The sequence below is a fragment of the Microtus pennsylvanicus genome, chromosome 1, assembly GCF_037038515.1.
Source record: "Microtus pennsylvanicus isolate mMicPen1 chromosome 1, mMicPen1.hap1, whole genome shotgun sequence".
Taxonomy (NCBI): Eukaryota; Metazoa; Chordata; class Mammalia; order Rodentia; family Cricetidae; genus Microtus; species Microtus pennsylvanicus.
Window position 1 is genome coordinate 118,818,285 of NC_134579.1, and position 18,707 is coordinate 118,836,991.

Consider the following 18,707-nt stretch of genomic DNA (forward strand, 5'->3'; position numbering starts at 1 on the left):
TCTGGGGAGTCCAGGAGCGGCAAGTGGCTCACTGGAAGCAACAGTTATAATCCCACAAGAGCAATACGGATTGGCGCTATATGGAATAGCAGGATGGAAATTCTTAGCGTTAATATGTCAAAGTTTCTGAATGAGGCAGAATGTTCTGAAGTCAGAGTCAAACATCTCAAAGTCAGTCAGAGCTGACCACCTCCAGCTGCATGGTCTCAGCCCAGATACTTCCCATCTCACATGAATAGCGCAGCAAGGCCACCAACCACAAGCAAGAATCAGAACATGTCAGGCAATTACCCTGAACCCAGGACTGACTGAGAGAGACCGTCACGTGCATTTAGCGCGAATGCATCTTACTTCACTTGTTGTTAAATGCATGACAAGTGTCCAACCAGAGACTGGAACGCAGTAAGTACTCAATGAACAATACGTGTTGTCAGAGACGTACTTAGGTTCTATTACATGGTCTAGTACCAGTCTGATCTCCATGGTAACTTTATAAGCCCTGCCTTCCCCACAGATGGGAGACAGATCTGGTGTTTAAGCTCACCATTCAGCCGCGAGTCACTAGGAAAGATGCCCGAGTTTGTGGGAACACAGATGCACACCTTTTTAGCCCCAGGCGTCATTACAAGACTAACAGCTTTACAAGATTCCCTGGACTTTCAACTCAGCTGTCTACCCCCTCAGCCTTGTCTGCTGCCCTGAGGGATTCCCATCCGAAAACATTCACATGTAAAAGGCTCCTGGTCCTCCCCAGGAGGGACTTTCACCTCGCAACTGTTTTGAAAGCGTGGTCGAATACAATTTCCCATAGTTTATAAAAAATGCCTGCTGCTCACAAGGAGATAACTGGAGGTATCAACCCCGCCCTCCACCTTGGAGTCCCATCCCATCATACGCCATTCCTCCCTGACAATGAGGTGCCACATCCTCTAAATCGCCCCTAACCCTTCTCATCTCCTATTACACATTACCACTTCAGCAACATTGCAGTATTAATTTGATTTACAGCCCAGACACCCCACCTGAGGCCTCCGGAAGATGGCTCCCCTCCGATCGCTTCCATCAGCGGCGTAAGTGGAAGGTAATAAAAACCCGTACATGGCTCAGACTTTCAATTTCAATTGGAAATTGAAACTGTGCAATATGATTAAAGTTTAATCTGCATCATCAATAAACATGTGTGCTGAAGAAACAAGGGTTGTTTTCCCAGATTTGATGAGAGTATGTCGGCTCTCCTGTCTAAACGATGTGCTTACTAGTGTTGGGGTTAGGCATATTTATGCACATGGGTTGTGGGGAATTGATCGACTTACACAAAAATGATAAAAAAAGAAAAACAACATCATGTGGGTATGTTGGGGAGAGGAAGGTTGCTCGTGGTCCAATGAGGCTGTCTTGGATTTTCTAAGGCTATAACAGCTTTTGGAGGCACCTGAAGATCCAGCCAATCATTTATCCATTTATCAGGGTTTTATTGAGTGACTACTATGTATCAGATCAAGTGTTGGGTCCTGGATTCTATGGTGTGTGAGAGAGAAATAAGACACCATTTCTCCTCTTGTGGAGTGGAGAGGAATACCAGTCGAACAAGTAGGCCAGGAAGTGTAAACTTCCCTTTCTGAGTAGTTTCCGCAGAAGAAAAACTTGAGATCCTTAGCCCCGAGAACTGGGAGAGGTGACGAGTGTCGTGAGTTAAAGGAAAGCTGCCTGGAGCTCGTGGTGGCTGCACTGAGATCCAGAGTGACTCTCGTGCTGGCCACGTGGCTGGAGATGGGGCAGGGAGACCATAGGAGGCGCTACAGACAAAAAGTGATGGAGTTCTAACAGGCTGTGTTAGCCAGGGCAGGGGACAAGATGGAACCAAGAGGGCAAGAGGGTGAGCCTAAGGACGAGATAGAAATTTTGTGGGGATTTGTAAGTTGTGGCAAGGGTGTCTATACTTTCCTTTAACTATAACGGGAAGTTATTAGAGAGATATACACAAGGCAGTCACATGGTCTGCCTTAAAGCCTATGAATGAATGGATCTACATGGATGATGGGATCAATAAGGAGTCAGAAATAGATGGGTGCATAGCAGCAAAAGCAGTGTCAATCATTCCAGGAAAGAGAGCTAATCACTTGAACTAATGAACCCTGGAGCTGCAACATGGTCACTCTGTGTCCTTCAAACACATAACTGGCCCCTCCTTTCTCCAGCTCCATGACCCTTCCTCGGTTTGTCTCCATCACGTCCACTAGCTCTCCAAGTATCAAATTCCTCAGGGAAACACGAGCCGCTCAACATCTGCCCTGGGAACGCTGCTCTTCACTCCCAAGCACACCCACATCTCCCCATCCCTACCAAGTCTGCTTCCACTCGCTTTAGCACTGTCTCCTCTGCTAGGAAGGCCCTTTGTGCTCGCTAGGCTTTCAAGACCTCGAGCTTTTCTTTGAAGAACAAGTGTGCTTGTCTACGAAGAACCAAATTAGGTGGCATGTCTCCAGTGGCCTATGAAAGTAAGATGGAGACTTTGCCTCGTGCCCCCTCAATACCCTACACAGTAGGCGCTCATGATCTTGCACTGTGTCAGTAAGACCCCAATAAACAGGTATTTAAGACCTTCCCCCTGCCCCCGCTTTCTAGTGTTACCCCCTTAAGCTGTTGAAACTTACTCATTTCATTTCTTCGGAAATACCCCATTCCGTTCACTGAACCTCCCCCGTTACACACCCCAGCTCACTGCTTGGGTAGATACTTCACAAGGCATTCATGGTTCCCTTTCTTAAAGAGGTCAGTCATGCCTGGTTTCTTCCAAGAGTAGAAGCTTCCTCCAACCTTTTCCCCGTCAGTGAACCTTCTAGAAAACAAAACTATGCTGTTACTACTCTCTCCCGCTTTGCTTCCTCCAAGGCTGCAAATCACCCTGTGGTTCCATCAAAACAGCCATCAAAGTCCTAAGAACCTCCGAATATCAAATTCAGCAGCAACTCCTTAGTTTTGTTCCACTTGCCATTAGCATCTAATGTGGCTGATCGCTGCGCTAGTTAATTATCTGTTGATGCAATAAAACACGATTACCAAAAGCAATTTAAGGAAGAAGGGTTTAATCCAGCTTCAGATTCCAGAGGGAGAATCCATAATGACGGGGAAGGCAAGGCAGCAGCGGTAGGTAGGTGGCTGGTTAAGTTCCTCTGCTCACAGGAAGCAGAGAGGACAACTGGAAAGGAGAAAAGATTATAAGCCCACAAAGATCCATGTGTCATCGCACATGACATACTTCCTCCAGAAAGGTCACACCCCCTAAAATTTCCATTACCTCCCCAAACAGCGCCACCAACTGGAGACCCAGTATTCAAACACATGCGCCTAAGGGAGACAATTCACATTCAAACCGCAGCTCCTTGAAGAATGTGCTCCAATCTCTTGATGTAGGCAGCATCTCCTGGTTCTTACTTACATCTCTGACTGTAATTTCTCTTCCAGGACTCTTCTGAGAACTTCCTCAGCAATACATAACATTTCACAAGTGAGTAGGATAAGAGTATAATATGCCGTGTGATTTTGAATGTTTCCTTTGGAAGTCTTCATCTTTGAGAGTCACTCCCTGAAGTATCCAGAAAGTGTTTTGCTGTCTTGGAAAATGGCTTTTAAATGGTCCAGTTGTAGTTGAAATTTTACCAAAGGTAAGTATAATTGAAAAACAAAGCAAAAAGTATATGACTTGACATTACCGCAATTTCATCTTAGAAACTCAGATCTTTGAAGTCCTAAAAACCAATCGTATTCCCATGAGAAAGATCAATGATCCAGGTGGGGATTTACTCAGAGCCAGGGTCAGTAGGACTCTGCCTCATTCATGGAAGGTAAGGGACTGCGGGAGGAGGGGGATATATGCTATAATCAAGAAAACCCTGGTATGTTGTCAAGAGTCCTGCCTTCTTGGACTAGGAATGTGGCTCAGTGACAGAGTATTGTCTAGTGTGTACCAAGGCCCTGTGTCTCATTCTCAGCATTTCCCAAACAAGAATCCTGACTTCTTGGCTTAGCTCACCACTACCCATAACTAGCATATTTGTCTATGCTGAGCTGAGCCTCTCTGTTTATGTAAACACGTTCTAGGAAAATAGATTCCTCTGAAGAAGGTAAAGCTTATCAAGAAATTCAGAATGTCTCGTGATTTTGGTGGAGGAAGAGGGCATCATGGTGCCGTGATTAAGGACACAGCCTCAGGACATATCCAGACCTGGGTCAGCCCAACTCCATGGCTATTCCAACTGACCTTGGATAAACCCTGGAAGACTTCAAGTGTCCGTCTCCTCATGGGCAAGAAGGGCTCTCAGCTCTGACTACAAAAAATGTTAAAATGGATGAGACCTAGGGTGAAGTAGTTGTCCCCCAATTCTTGTTGAGGGGATGGTAGGCAAATGAAAGGCACAGGGCCTCCTGAGTTCTCAGCGAGAACCCTGAGTTGGTCCATCTTTCCGTTTCCCACGGAGCTCATTCAGTCAGGGTGATTTGTAGTTGGTAGCAAACCCAGCCCTGAGACGGAAGATCCAAAGCTGGCGATAAAAACGTCAGCCAAGATTTGCTACATCTTCTTTCCACCCCCTGATCTCCCATTAAAAATGATTTGTCGTGAGGCTGAAAACATGGGCAAACAAACGTGATTAAAATTTCCCCATATTAAATACCTGTGTGGTAATGGCAGAAGTGAACAGAGCCCTCTGGAAAAGCTCTGATCCATCAGGGAAGAGCTGGGGGCACGAGCAGCTGGCGGAGGCAGAGGCAGAGACAGAATGAGAATCTGGTTTTGAGTCTCTGCCACCTCGGGCATATCTTAGCATTTCCCTTCCATCTGTTTGAATTCATCTTTCTGACTCTGTTCGATACACACTGAAGGTGTCTGAAGCACCATGGGGCATCACCTTAGCATTTCACGGGCAGCAGGATTCTGCCTGAGGGTTCGGGGGCCTGTTACGTAGATTATAAAACTCTCTCCACGGCCTTTATATCTCACGAAACTCATTTGCTTTCTTTAGGTCTGTAGTGGATCAATTGCAAAAAGAGCTACCACCCTTTGGCTCTGCCTGTGTTTCAAACTCTAGGGATACATCCTTGTGGCTCCTTCCATCAAGTAGCATCTTTGGTGTGGGATGGGCTTGTAGCTGGCTTTCCTTAAGAGAAAGCGGCAGAAATGAATGTGTGCCCATTGCAAGGTACCAGCCCAAGAGACTGAGGTCGAGCGTGTTGCCACCCTCTCTTACAAACAAGCTTAGGTGAATATGCTAGAAGATAAGAAACACACAGCCTGGTTACCCCTGTACCCAGGAATCGACTAACTTGAACCAACTCCTCAACTAAGGAGTGAGGAGATAAGGGACCTTTCCTCTCCTTAATCCAGTCTAACCCCAGATTACCAAAACACCCAGCTAATGTCAGGCCATCTTGTGAAATTCCCCACGACCTCTGGATAAGTTAATATGATGGTATTATTTGAATCCACTGATCTGTAAGGGATTTGCTATGCAGTGAAACTATTACACAATCCACATGCAGTATGACTACCTCTTGTGTGTCTTCCTAGACTGTGCTCTGGGGCTTGCAACCAACTTCACCAATTTAACCTAAAGTAGGCGGCTGTTTTATTTTCTAAGTTATGGAGCCTGGTAAGCTCTTTAGCTATTATGAGAAGGGTTTCCTGAGAATTCGTACTAATTCAACTTTACCTGGAAAAGACCAGGCTGCTCTGTCACTCAAGGACCAGGGGAGAACCTCCTCGTTTCCACAGAAACCGATTGCATAAGGTACCCAGAGCATCTGTTATCCTTTCAGGCACCAACTAACTGCTGAACTTGGTGTTTTCAAGGTGACTGTAATCTACTGGGCTGGTTGGAGAAGCTGATTGACAGGGGGGAGAATCAGCAATAGAAGTTTGCTCGGCCATACTCAGGAAACACCCCTGACCCCACTCAAAGGCAAGATAAAGAGATGGCTAATTTGAACAGATCATATATTAGTGAGGCAAAGGTTCGTCTGGACTAAGGTTGAGAAGCAATCTCTTCTACATTTCCTTCCTTTTCTTTTACTTCCTGCTTCTCTTCCTTCCCCTCCATGCTTTTCTTCTTCCTTCTCCTTCCCTTCCTCCGTTCTTCCTCTTCCCTGGTCCTCCATTTTCTTCTCTTAGTCCTCCTCCTTTTCCTCTTTCTCTTCCTCCTCTTCTTCATGTTCTTGATCTTTCATAGGGAGGGGCCATTTCCACCACTCTCGGAGTGTGGAAACACCTGTATCGACCGGCCAAGCCAGACACCGGAAGTTTTCCAGCGGTCTTCAGAGCTTGCAGATTTCAGCGGTGACCTGATACCAGGATCCCTACATCTCTGAAACAATATTCCCTCGTTCCCCTCTACACTCCCACTCCAGGTCTCAGACCTTCTCAGGTAATGCCATGCCTGGAGGGAAGCCTAGCTGGCAGTCCACTGCAGGATGGAGAAGGGAGTGTGCAGGGGGGCTTTGGAGCCTGCAGGGGAGCGGATGGGCTGGGGCAATTTAAATGCAGACACTGGGGGGGGAGTTAAGAGGAGATGGCATGACCAATACAGAAGCCATGGACTTGCAGATGGCAAGGCATTTGTTAGCACACCTGTAGAAAGAGCGAGGTGACCGCAGTGTCTGAGACAGCATTGTCCTGAACATGAAAGCAGAGGTCACCAACCGACCACAGAAGAGGAACGTGAACACATAAGAAGAGATAATGTGGGTGTTCTTAAACAGAAATCTTTCTCGAAAGCAGAAATCTCCATTTCTGCAATCCTTAATGTTCCAGCTCTATCTCAGAGCTGTCTCCCAGCCCCTACTGCATCCTTCGAGGAACCCCACTACCTTATACCCCATTCCTTCATTCTGCTTTTCAGCAGTCACCCCAAATCATGAGTACTGAATGTACCCCTGCCCTGGATGATTGCAGCAGACCCTCTCTGTGGAGAGTTCCAGCCCCCCTTTCTCTTCTCTGATGATCCTGTAGATCCCAGCTTAGACTCCCACAGTATCATAGTCAGCCGTCTCCTTCCGGCAGACACCTCACTCCTGGGCAGTTTTCCACGTGATGGTGCCTCCGGCAGTCAGAGCTGGGGTATTATTTCCTTTTCTTCACTAAACATAATAACATAAGGGCAGAATTGCAAAGCATCACTTGGAGATCACAGCATCATAATGCATGGAACGTCCCATACTCATGAGCCAATTTCTGTGACTTACAACGAGAGACGAATAAAATCATGAGTCTATTCCAGCATTTTTCAACCTGTGGGTGAAGACCTGTTAGTGAGTCAAACAACATGGGGTTGCATATAAGATCTGCATATCAGATATTTATATTATGATTCATAACAGTAGCAAAATTATAGTTTTGAAGTAGCAATGAAAATAATCGTATGGTTGGGGATCACCACAACACAAGGAACTGTAATAAAGGTCGCAGCATGAGGAAGGTTGAGAACCACTGGCCTGTTTTTTATGTCATTTACTTTTTTGAGAGACAGGGTCTTATTATGTAGGCCTTATCGACCTGACAGATGCCATGTAACCCAGACTGGCTTTGATCTGGTGTCAGAGCTCTTGCTGCGGCCTTCCACGTACCGGGATTGCAGGTGTGCGCCACCGCACCCAGCTTCCTTATTAAAATTCATGTGCGCATGCTTACGAATTGTTTCTATCATGGTGTGGAGAAAGCTACACCTAATGGTAAAACTGTGATGGATGCCATACTGCCAATAACCCGCTACAGTTGTAGGTAGCTCAGTCCTCCTTTGGAAGGACAGCCAAGGAGTGACCACCTATGGCTCAGGAGCTTGTCTTGAATGGGTTTGTGTTCTATCCAGTTTTTCCGAGACCTAAGCTGGAGAAGACAGGTGGGTTCTTCCTTTCACCTACATCTCAGAAATCGCTAAAGGACAGAGCTTCGTGAACACGGTGCTGAGAAGCCAGCAGAGTGATGCTGACAGCTTGCTAATGGTGCTTAGAATGGTAGTGGGGGGGGGGTGCTGTGCTAATTAATTCGTCTGTTGGACCTCAACACATTCCTCTACCTGCTTTATATAAAGAATCAAAGAGTTCACATGGGTTAGAAGACATGCTTCCAGCCTTTTGTGGAGGAGCACTTCCAACACACAACTTTTCTTATCTTACCCTAGGTTTGGGGTGCTCACTCCTGGCCACATTGCACTGGTGCCCCTCACTCTGGGCATATTTCTGTTTCTTCATTCCACAGCCACAGCCTTGTGGAAGGCGTTGGCTGTGCCTTCTTCACATCCAGGATGGCTGGTTCTCAGAACTCATGGGGATGTTAACTTCTAACTCAAGTGCACGTGGGAGAGAATACTACCACGTTTTATTCAAATGACCATTCCCAAGATAAATTAATGACCACCTTGGGTATTGTCAATGCAGTCTGAATTTTCTGGTGATTCTGTAATCACCTACCCTGAGTTTTCTGAGAATAGAAGGGCAGTTACATCTCAGTCCTGAAACTTGCCTGAGGATGTTACTGAGTTTCCGTGTGTCTCAGTTCCTTCAGCCATGACACAAGGACAGTGATGGTGTCTCTCCTATAAAGTGATCGGAGAGAAAGATATATCTTACCTCTGGTCACTTAGCCACTTATGTCTCTTGTGATGACCATGGGTTGTGACATCATCCATGAGGCCGGCTCTGTCCTTGGATCATGTCAGTTGACAAGGAGACATTCTCTGAGGGATAAGGAGCTCAGCACCTGGAACTGGAAACAGACATAGTATAAACCATCACACCTATGGCAGGCTAACTCAGGTTTCTGTTTCTAATTTTAGGTAGACTTTTCCCTTGTCTTTGAGCATATGTGCAGGCTGATCTCTTGTGGGCACAGGTATTTCCAACTAATAGAAAAGTTGGAAACAAATACAATCTCACAGCTCAGATATTCACTTGGTGGTGTGATTTGCAGGAGTTTTGTCACAAATATGAAAATCTGCATCTCTTTTTTCCTCGGTGGGCACTTCAGGGTTCTAGTTTCATGCAGCATGACTTGCATTGAAGATAAAGGGGATCTTGTGTCCTCGCTGACCGTGCCTCAGAGATGGCCACTGCATCATCAGCTCGGATGGAAGACGCAGCTGGGTCAGTGGCACCCACTCACACCCTGCCTATCAAGCCAGCAGAAATCCTCAATGCTAGAGCTGATATTCACCAATGTGACAGCAATTCCACAGACATTTATTGAGCTCCTGCCGAGGAGAGAAGTCAGTGAATGCAGTGACTGTCCTGTGGACAGCTGTGACATGGACTCTTGTTTAATTAGTGGGTGGAGGAAGGAAGGAAGAACAGAGGGGGAGAGAAGAAGGAAAGGAAGGAAGGAAGGTCTGTATACTATGATTTCACTGAGGAATCCATAATGTCTTCTCAATCAAAGCCACAAGAAATCAGAAGATGGACGATAAACCCCCAGCTGCTGAAAATGAGACCCAGAGCACAAGCCCGGCTGAGTGGTTAATGGTTTGCTGACTAAAACCTGAACATTCTCCCAGACAACTACATCTCAGGAGGACCTTCTGCAGCAGCACCAGGGACACTACCATCTTCACAGAGCTAATGGATAATGCTCCGTCTGTAAAAGGTCACTTGATTGAGGAGAGAGAAGCTTGTACAGCCAATCACGAGAAAGATGCTTTCAAACGCAGAGAAGGGAGAGCAGCATTGTGGCATAAGGACCATTCACCATAGATGCTGAAGCAGAGGCAGAGGCTGAAAACGGTACAAGGAACCAGCTTAACAGAGGGGCAGGGTGATGGCTTCCCACCGGCATCCTAAGGGGCCCCTTGCTTGGCATCTCTTGGGAAGCCCCATCCCCTGTCTTTCAGATTTGAACTGTGTATGATTTGCATATTCATTCTGGAAGACTCTCTGGATCATTCTTAGATGTGATATTTTGGGGAACTCTCAACCACCCAGGGAAGTAGGCCCGACTGTTGAGTAGCTTTTATGTGACACCATGACCACAGTACTGGACAGAAACTATTTAAGGGATGGCTGATTCATCATGGCTCATGGTTTCAGAGGGTTGCAGCCCATCACGGTGGCTGCTATGGAAGGAGTGATTCTTGCGTCATGAGAAACCAGGTACAGAAAGTGAAGGACTTAGGGACCAGGTAGAGCATTCATAGACCTGTCCTAATGACCTTCTTCCACCAGCCAAGGATTTGTAAGGCTCCATGGCTTTCCAAAATACTCCATCAGTGGGGGAACAAAGTGTTCAACATATAAGCCCATGGAGAAGCGTTTTGGATCAAACCATAATATGTCAGCAGTATTGAGGCTCAGAGAAATGAAGTGATCTGTCCAAGGTCATGTAGCCTCTGAGTTCCAAGTTGTGACAAGCACAAACCTCAGACATTAAACTCTTACGCAGCTCCCCATTCTGAATTCAAGGCTGCAGAACAGAGCGTGTGAAGGGGAAGTGTGGGTAGTGGCTTTGAAAGTGTGTCCTGATAATAATAGCAGTAGAGATCGATAAAGACAATGATAGGGTTTTTATATCTGTAGAAAGGAAAGAGAACACACCACGCTGGCTGCAGCAGACTTTATCAGGAGGCTCTGATTAATGAACAGCCTCACGCAGCCTCCCTAATCGACGCTGGAGATTTCCATCTCTGCAATACAGTGCAGCAATGTGCTTGGGCATTGGTGCCATTTCCACCCTGCCTGTGATCAGCTCATCTCTGTTTTAAAATTAAAAGGTCAATAACCACATGCACGGAGGAGAGCAGAAAAAGAGGCAAAGTTAAAGGAGCTGCTGGGGCAGGGAGATGGCTCAGTGGATAAAACACTTGTGGCGCAAGTGTGATGACCTAAGTTTGGTCCCTCAGCATCCGCATAAATGTGGAGAGGATGCGTTGGCCTGCCTCTAATCCCAGCACTCAAGAGCCCGGATGGGAATGTTTGGAATGGGCTGGATAGCCGGGCTAGCCAAATTGGTGATATCTGGATTCAAAGTAGGAGACCCTGCCTGAGCATATAAGATGGAAAACACTCTAAGAAAATGTCCAATGTCTGTCAACCTCTGACCTCTGCAAACTCATTCACACATGTAAATGCACACCTACACCTACACTTGTGCCCAAACCACATGTGAATATGAACACAAACACACATACATCACATACATACATCACACACATATATATCACATACACATATCACACCAGACATACACACATCATATATACATCACACACACACATCATACATACAATCACACATCACACACACATATCACAATACATCTCTCTCTCTCTCTCTCTCTCTCTCTCTCTCTCTCTCTCCCCCCCCCCCTCTCTCTCACACACACATACACACACACACACACGACTTACCATCCAAAGAGCTATAGATCAGCATGGGAATGCCCCCAGACGATACTGAACTTGGAGACAGAGCCTATACCCCCCAAGGCCAAGTTCAACCATTCTTTCTTCAAAACAACAAAATTTTAAGACAACAAAATTAATAGTAAAAGGCAGGAAGGGGAGATTTATTTGATGTGGTCACATTAGGAAGAGGGACAAAGAGATCTGGTGAACCCCTTAAGTCTGTCTTCAGGGAACTGGAGATAGATTACATGGAGGACTAGGTCTGTGCACACCTAAGTGGTCCCCACCAGAGGCCATCCTACCCAGGAGGGATCCTCCATTGCCTGGATGTCAATCTCATGCTGGAAGGTGAGTTGTTTGAACTGTGTGAAATCTCTTTCCAGAAGCCAAGTTCCCTCCTGGCTGAAGCCCTTCCCTCCCTCCAGTATGAGATTCTGGGAGAAATTCCCATTTCTTGGGGTTCACTGTATCACCAGCCTGATAGACAGATTGAGAGACACAAGTGTCTCTTTGGAATATCTTTGTTTCTGTCAGGCTGTTTACAAGAAGGGGTGACAGCCCTTGTTTGAGCTAGTTAACTGTAAGTAGCTGGACCTGGGAATGATGGAACACAACCAAGGTTAAACACCCAAGGTCATGAGTCTGTGTGAACCAGAAGGATTGCTCTCAGCCCTGCCTGCCTCCCACCCAAAGTCTTCATGGGGAGGAGATGACCAGGTTGGGCTTACTTTTCCATAGCCCTCGGTGTTATGCCCAACCTATGAAGGTTTTCACCCACCTGGCAAGAAGAACAGCAACCTCTTGTATTTCTGTATCTCACTCCTTCACCTCATGCGCTGACAGCTCCTGATACCCCTCTTGTAAGATCTTTTTATTGACTCTGGGGTTGTTTTCAGTTCCTCCTCAGTGGGCTGTAGCTCCACATGGCCAGAGCCTCTCCTTGTCTCTGTTTGTGTCCCACAAAGCTATGCCTGGGACATGATGGGTGCTGCACAAACCTTTTATGAATGGAACAATGCTAGTGGTGCCGGAGAATTGTCTGTATTTTGTCAATTATATTTTAAATAAATGCTGATTGGCCAGGTAGGAAGTATAGGCTGGTCAACCAGACAGGAAGTAGAGGCGGGGCGATGAGAGCAGGAGTATTCTGGGAAGGAAGCTCTTCCCACAGTCCAGCCCAGACCACCAAAGAAGCAACATGTGACCTTCCCCACTGTAAAAGGTATCGAGCCATGTGGCTAGCATAGATAAAAACAATGGGTTAATATAAGCTACAAGAGCTAATAAGAAGACTGAGCTAATGGATCAATCAGGTTATAACCAAATATAGATGCTGTGTGATTTTCTTTGGGGCTTGCCAGCTATGGGGTATCAGGTGGGACAGAAACCCCGACAAGCTGGCCTTCATGTTACAGCTAGAACAAGAGCCTCCTCCATTCCAGGACGTAGCCTCATTCCCAGTTCTGACTGCCTCTGTTTGGTGATGGCCTTACAAACAGAGCCTGTGTTCTGAAGTTTGGGTCAACACACAAGCATTGCATATTTATTTGGCTCTGTATAATATACAGCTAGTGTCTACAGTGCATACCAATCAAAACAGAGCAATGAACATTTCTGTCTCTTTATCATATTTTTATGCTTGGTTTCTCTCTTAAAAAGAAATGCAGGCATAGTGGCACATGCCTGTTATCCCAGCACTTGGAAGGCTGAAGCAGGGGGATGGCACAGTTGAGACTGACTTTATTATAAGACTCTGTCTCCAACAATTAAAAAAAATGTCTATAGCGTTAAACTTCTGTCTTAGGGTTTCTATTGCTGTGAAGAGACATCCTGACCACAGCAACTCTTATAAAGGAAAATATTTAACTGGAGCTGGCTTACATTTGCAAAGGTGTAGTCCACTATCATCATAATGGGGAGAATGGTGGTTTTGCAGGCAGACATGGTGATGGAGAAGGAATTGGGGATTTTATATCTTGATCTGCAGGCAACAGAAAGTGAACTGGCTTAAGTCTCAGAGACTTCAAAGCCCACCCCCTCATGACACACTTCCTCAACCCCTCCACACCCACTATAACAAGGACACACCCCTAGTAGCGCCACTCCCTAGAGAGGTGGTTTGAATAGGGCTGGCCCCCATAGACTCTTGTATCTGAATAACTGGTCATAGGAAGCGGCACTTGTTGGAGTAGGCGTGGCCTTGCTGAAGTAAGAGTGCCACTGTGGAGAAGGGCTTGGAGGTCTCCTATGCTTAAACCATGTCCACTTTGGCTCACAGTTGCTTCTGCTGCCTGCAGATCAAGATGTAGGGCTTTCAGCTCCTTCTCCAGCACCATGTCTGCCTGCACACCACCACGATTCCCACCATGATGACCATGGACTGAAGCTCTGAAACTGTAAGCCAGCCCCAGTTAAATGTCTTCCTTTATAAAAGCTATGTCCGTCATGGTGTCTCTTCACAGCAGTATACACCCTAAGACACCTATGGACCAAGTATTCAAACACATGAGTCTATGGGGACCATTCCTATTCAAACCACCACCATCATCACCACACACACACACACACACTCACAGGCACAAGTTCTGTCTTCTCCAGTTCAATCTTTGAGCAGATTTCTTCTTATTCTTAGAATACCATGCAAAGCTGACTGTGGTTTTCGACTTCCATCTGGGTGTTAGACATTCTTCCTACAGAGGGACAGCACCCCCCCACACACACACATACACACTTTCAGGTTCCCACACACACATCTCCTAACCCCAGCATGAGTTGCTTCCTTCCTTGATCCTCTCCCAGTTCCCTTTTAGGCAACCTTTTACACTGACTGAAGCTAGCTTCCTTTCTAGGATCTCTAGGCTTAGCTCCTGCCCCACAAATTTCCACAGCATCCCGCATCTCGCCTCCATCAACATCTGTCTTCCCCACAGATTCCACCTTGTAAAGTCGACAAAAGCAGGGCCTGGGTTTTCTCCCAACTGCTGAATTCCCGGAGCTAAACATGGTGCCAGAGAGTGGGTGCTTTGTAAATATTGCTTTTGTGAATAAATTCATGCCTGGATAGCGAGTCCGTGGACAGATCCCACTGAAATCACTTCAAACACAAATCCTCAACTCCCCAGGTGGCTATTGGAGAGAGAGGAGTTCAGGTCTCTGGGCTGTGACATAGCCTGCCTCATCCCCATTTATTCTCCAAGTCCAGTCTCCCAATGAGCCAATCAGGTTCATTGCCCACAGACTCCGGCCCTGACTCAGGGGAGCCAAGGCCATGAGCAAACACATATGGTACACACCGTACATGGCAAACACTTTGGGACCCGGCCTTTTTTCTTTTTATTATTCAAGCCTCTAGCTAAGAAACAATAAGTTGTTCTAGGAAGTGAATAATAGCAAGCAACTCAGCCTATAGAATGAGAGCAAAATTTGAAGCAGTCGAGAGAATTGTGCTGAAATTGCAAAGCCAAGAGGCCAAGGGGAGGAGGGCAGCCAGCTTCATATTCACATAGCGCCCCAGCACTGGCCTTGAGGCCACGGGGGAAGAGAGAGGGGCTGAGCATGGGAGGAAAAAACACGCGGAGACCTTTTATTGCTTTTGTTTAAGTCTAATTACAGAAATCATAAACACATGCAAAAATCTTCCATAATTAACCACCCAGAGATAATGATGTTTAACATTTAGCTGTGTGCCCTTTCAGCGCTCAGGAAGACAGGCTTCAGGGCACCTTATTACCTCACAGCCAGCCGCCGCCAGCCAACAATATAGCCCAGCTATAACGAAGCTGGGAAGTTCGTGGCGTGATTCTAGGATGTGGGCTAATTGTTCATTGACTCAGTGATTCTTAGCAAGATACCCAAGCCTTGACTTCCACATCTATAAGCTGGGGACAAACACGTACTAACCCTTCTCTGTCAGAATTGGGGACAGCTCAGTCATGAAAGTCTGCCCTGCGCAAGCCCGAGGGCCTGATTCAAACCTCAAGACCCAGATAAGCATCTGAACCTGGTGCCATGCAAATGGGGATGCAGGGGCACCTGAGGGGCATTCAGTCTAGCTTACATAATTGGTGAGATGCAGGCCTGTTGGTGATGTTGCCTCCTTAAACAAGCTGGATGGCAGGCACCTACGGACAACACTTGAGGCTTCCACACACACGGGCATTCACACTCACACACAGACACACCAGAATAAAAGTAGGTAATAAACCTGGTGTATAAAAGATGAACAGGCAGTGTTATTATGGCTAGCCTGAGATCTGTCATGTCGGTGTAATAGCAACAGCAACTAGGTTTCCAAACTTCTACTATGGCTCAAAAAAAAGTGAGTCTCCTTGCCTCTTCCACAGCACGGGTTTCAATTCAGACCACAAACAATAAGCCCTGATAAGATCACTTGACCCACCTGCACCTTCAATAGGCCTGCGTGTGGGGGCTGGATCTGTCCAAGAGCGACACTCATTGTGAGTGATGGCCCAGGGGTCTGCCGAAGGGGACTCACACATTTCCTGGGGAGACGAAAGTGTTCAATGCAGATTGATTAGAAATGATTCATTACCAAAAATTTTGTGTACCAAAGGTCTCTGGTGACTTCCTAATTTAAATGTCACCATTGCTGTACTAAAAATACAGGGGACGAATTATCAGGACTCTCCAATTTGCACCTGTGACATTACATCATTACATAACACAGCCCAGATTCACAGAGACCAGCCTACGCGGCAGGGGCCTGAGTTTCTCCGGCACTGAACTTTTTGGAGAACGATCATTTGTTGGATTGGGGGAGAGGTTTTTGTTTATCATACTCAGGTAACTAATTTATATAAAATTAGATCCTTCTAAGTAGAGATAGCACAAACGACAGCAAACATAATTGGATCTCTCTTGGATGATTTAGGAGACACTTCTGAATGTCACTCCTCTTTATTCAAGACTGCAAAAAAAATCTGATAATAAAATTAAAGTCTTCCATTTGCTCATTAAATCAGCCTTTGGGGCGTTACATGTCTACAGGACCAAGGCCAAGTATAGGCATCGCACCTAGTTTTTCATGCTGTTTATCAGAATCTTTGGCCTCCCAGTTCAGCCTCATCCTACCGGTTCTGGGGTAGAACACATCTATACTGAACGGGTTCTATCTAGAGCCACTCCCTTCACTCAGGACGCCAAGGTGGTCACAGAAAAGCACAGCGGCTTTCGCATTTTATATTTATTTCTTATCCAATTCCAAATCTCACCAAGCGATGGAATGTGATAACTCATGTCTTGTAGCTATCACAAATGTCATGTCCTGAACGAAGATGCCGAGCATTGCTGAGGAAGTGCCTGAGAGAATGAAGAGCTAAAACTTCACTTCTGGGCAGCTCCCAAATATTCTAGCCCTTTCTCTTTATCACAGTGGCTCTCAACCCACTCGACAGTGCCCCCACGAGGCACCAGAGGCTAAACAATAAAAAGCCTAGTGCCAGAAATACTTCCTTGGAGTTGTTCAGTGTGGTCCCATGCATTCCCTAACAGTACAGGGTGCTGCCATTGCTCTTGGTCACCCACCCTCCAGAACCCAACAGTACGAGCCTACTGCTGACTGCTCTCTGTATTCAAGTCTTAGAACATGGAGAGATCAGGCTAGCCCTGACCTGAAGCTTCATCTGTACCAGTTAGTTTGCATGGCATTGAGGGGTCATGCACACTACTAAAGGAGAAAAGTATTCATAAGCCACGCCTTGCTGTCAACTCTATGAGCTACAATAATGATTGGCCCGGCAAGACATAGTTGCTGGCGGCATGCACATCATCAAAGCAACCAACCATTTTCTGTTTGGGTTTAAGCACCACTCCACAAGATGAAACCTATACCTGGCAGCATTGTTGGGCCAAGAACCGATGGCTAGATGGTCATAGGCCCTAAGAAAGAATCTACTACTATTATCTTGTTAAAGGAACATAAAAGCCAACTCCTACTGGCTTTTCATAATACCTATGCATCAACCTTATAAAAGAAGCTTCTACTTGCAGTAGATAGTTATTAACACAGAAATTTACAACTGGCCAAATGTGCAGACAACAAGAGACTGCAGAGTGCTCGGCCCCAAATGTAAGGGGTGTACTGTATCCTCTCTTTCCAAGGCTCCCAGATCATTGTGGAAGAAGGGGTAGAAAGAGTGTCAAGCAGAGGTGGTAGCTGACTAGAAATATGCATTGTCTCTGACACAGTAGGGCAGCTGCACAGATCAGTTCATAGCAGTTGGGACGCATGTGAGTGAACATATGAACTCAGCAATTGGGACAGCATGTGGCTGTACATGTGAACTCAGCAGTCGGGACGGCATGCAACTGCACATATGAACTCAGCAGTCGGACGGCATGCAACTGCACATATGAACTCAGCAGTCAGACGGCATGCAACTGCACATATGAACTCAGCAGTCGGGACGGCATGCAACTGCACATATGAACTCAGCAGTCGGGACGGCATGCAACTGCACATATGAACTCAGCAGTCATGACAGCATGAAGCTGCACATATCACTCAGCAGTTGGAACGGCATGTACTGCACCAAACCTGTGTAAGCCCGAAGTAGACAAACTCCCAGCACAGAGAGGGATCTGAGAAGACAATGCTATTCCTAGCCCTGGAGCTATTGACAATTGTTTAGCTGCCATGAAAGGGAGAGACAGTGGTCTCTAAATGTAGCACTTGATGGGGAGACTGTGGTTCACTGGAAGACCACACTCCCAAAATATGTTAGCAACACATAAGTCTTCAAGGACTTAAAAAAAAAGACACAAAATTGGGTAGGTAGAGAAGAGGGTTGATCTGGGAGTGTTAGAGGAGGAGGGGTGAATTACGCTGTACAACACTCTCAAAGATACAGTAAAATATTTCTAAAGAAATAATAATTAAACAACAGCTAAACATACAGTTTAACTTTACGCAGGGAAAAAAGTCATGGAACTGGGCATTTCTCCTAAAGTTACACACATGGGGAAATGTACAGTGTTGGTCACTAATAAAATTCAAATCAAAACCACACAAGACTTCAAATTCACCAGGATGGCTAGAACCCCAAAGTGAAAACCATCAGACCCAAGGAAGCCACAGGAAATCTGAAAACGAGACTGGTAAGGCTGTGGGAGGACATGGCTGTAGGGCACAGTCCATCAGTTAAAGAAGAACTCCTACACAGCACAGCCAGTCTATTCTGGTACACATCACAAAGGACTGGAAATACACGTTCAGACAAGTCTGTGCCAGTATTCACAACAGCATTATGTAGGCACTAAAGGCATAAACCACCCAAATTCCCATAAGTGGTTGGCTGGATAAATCAA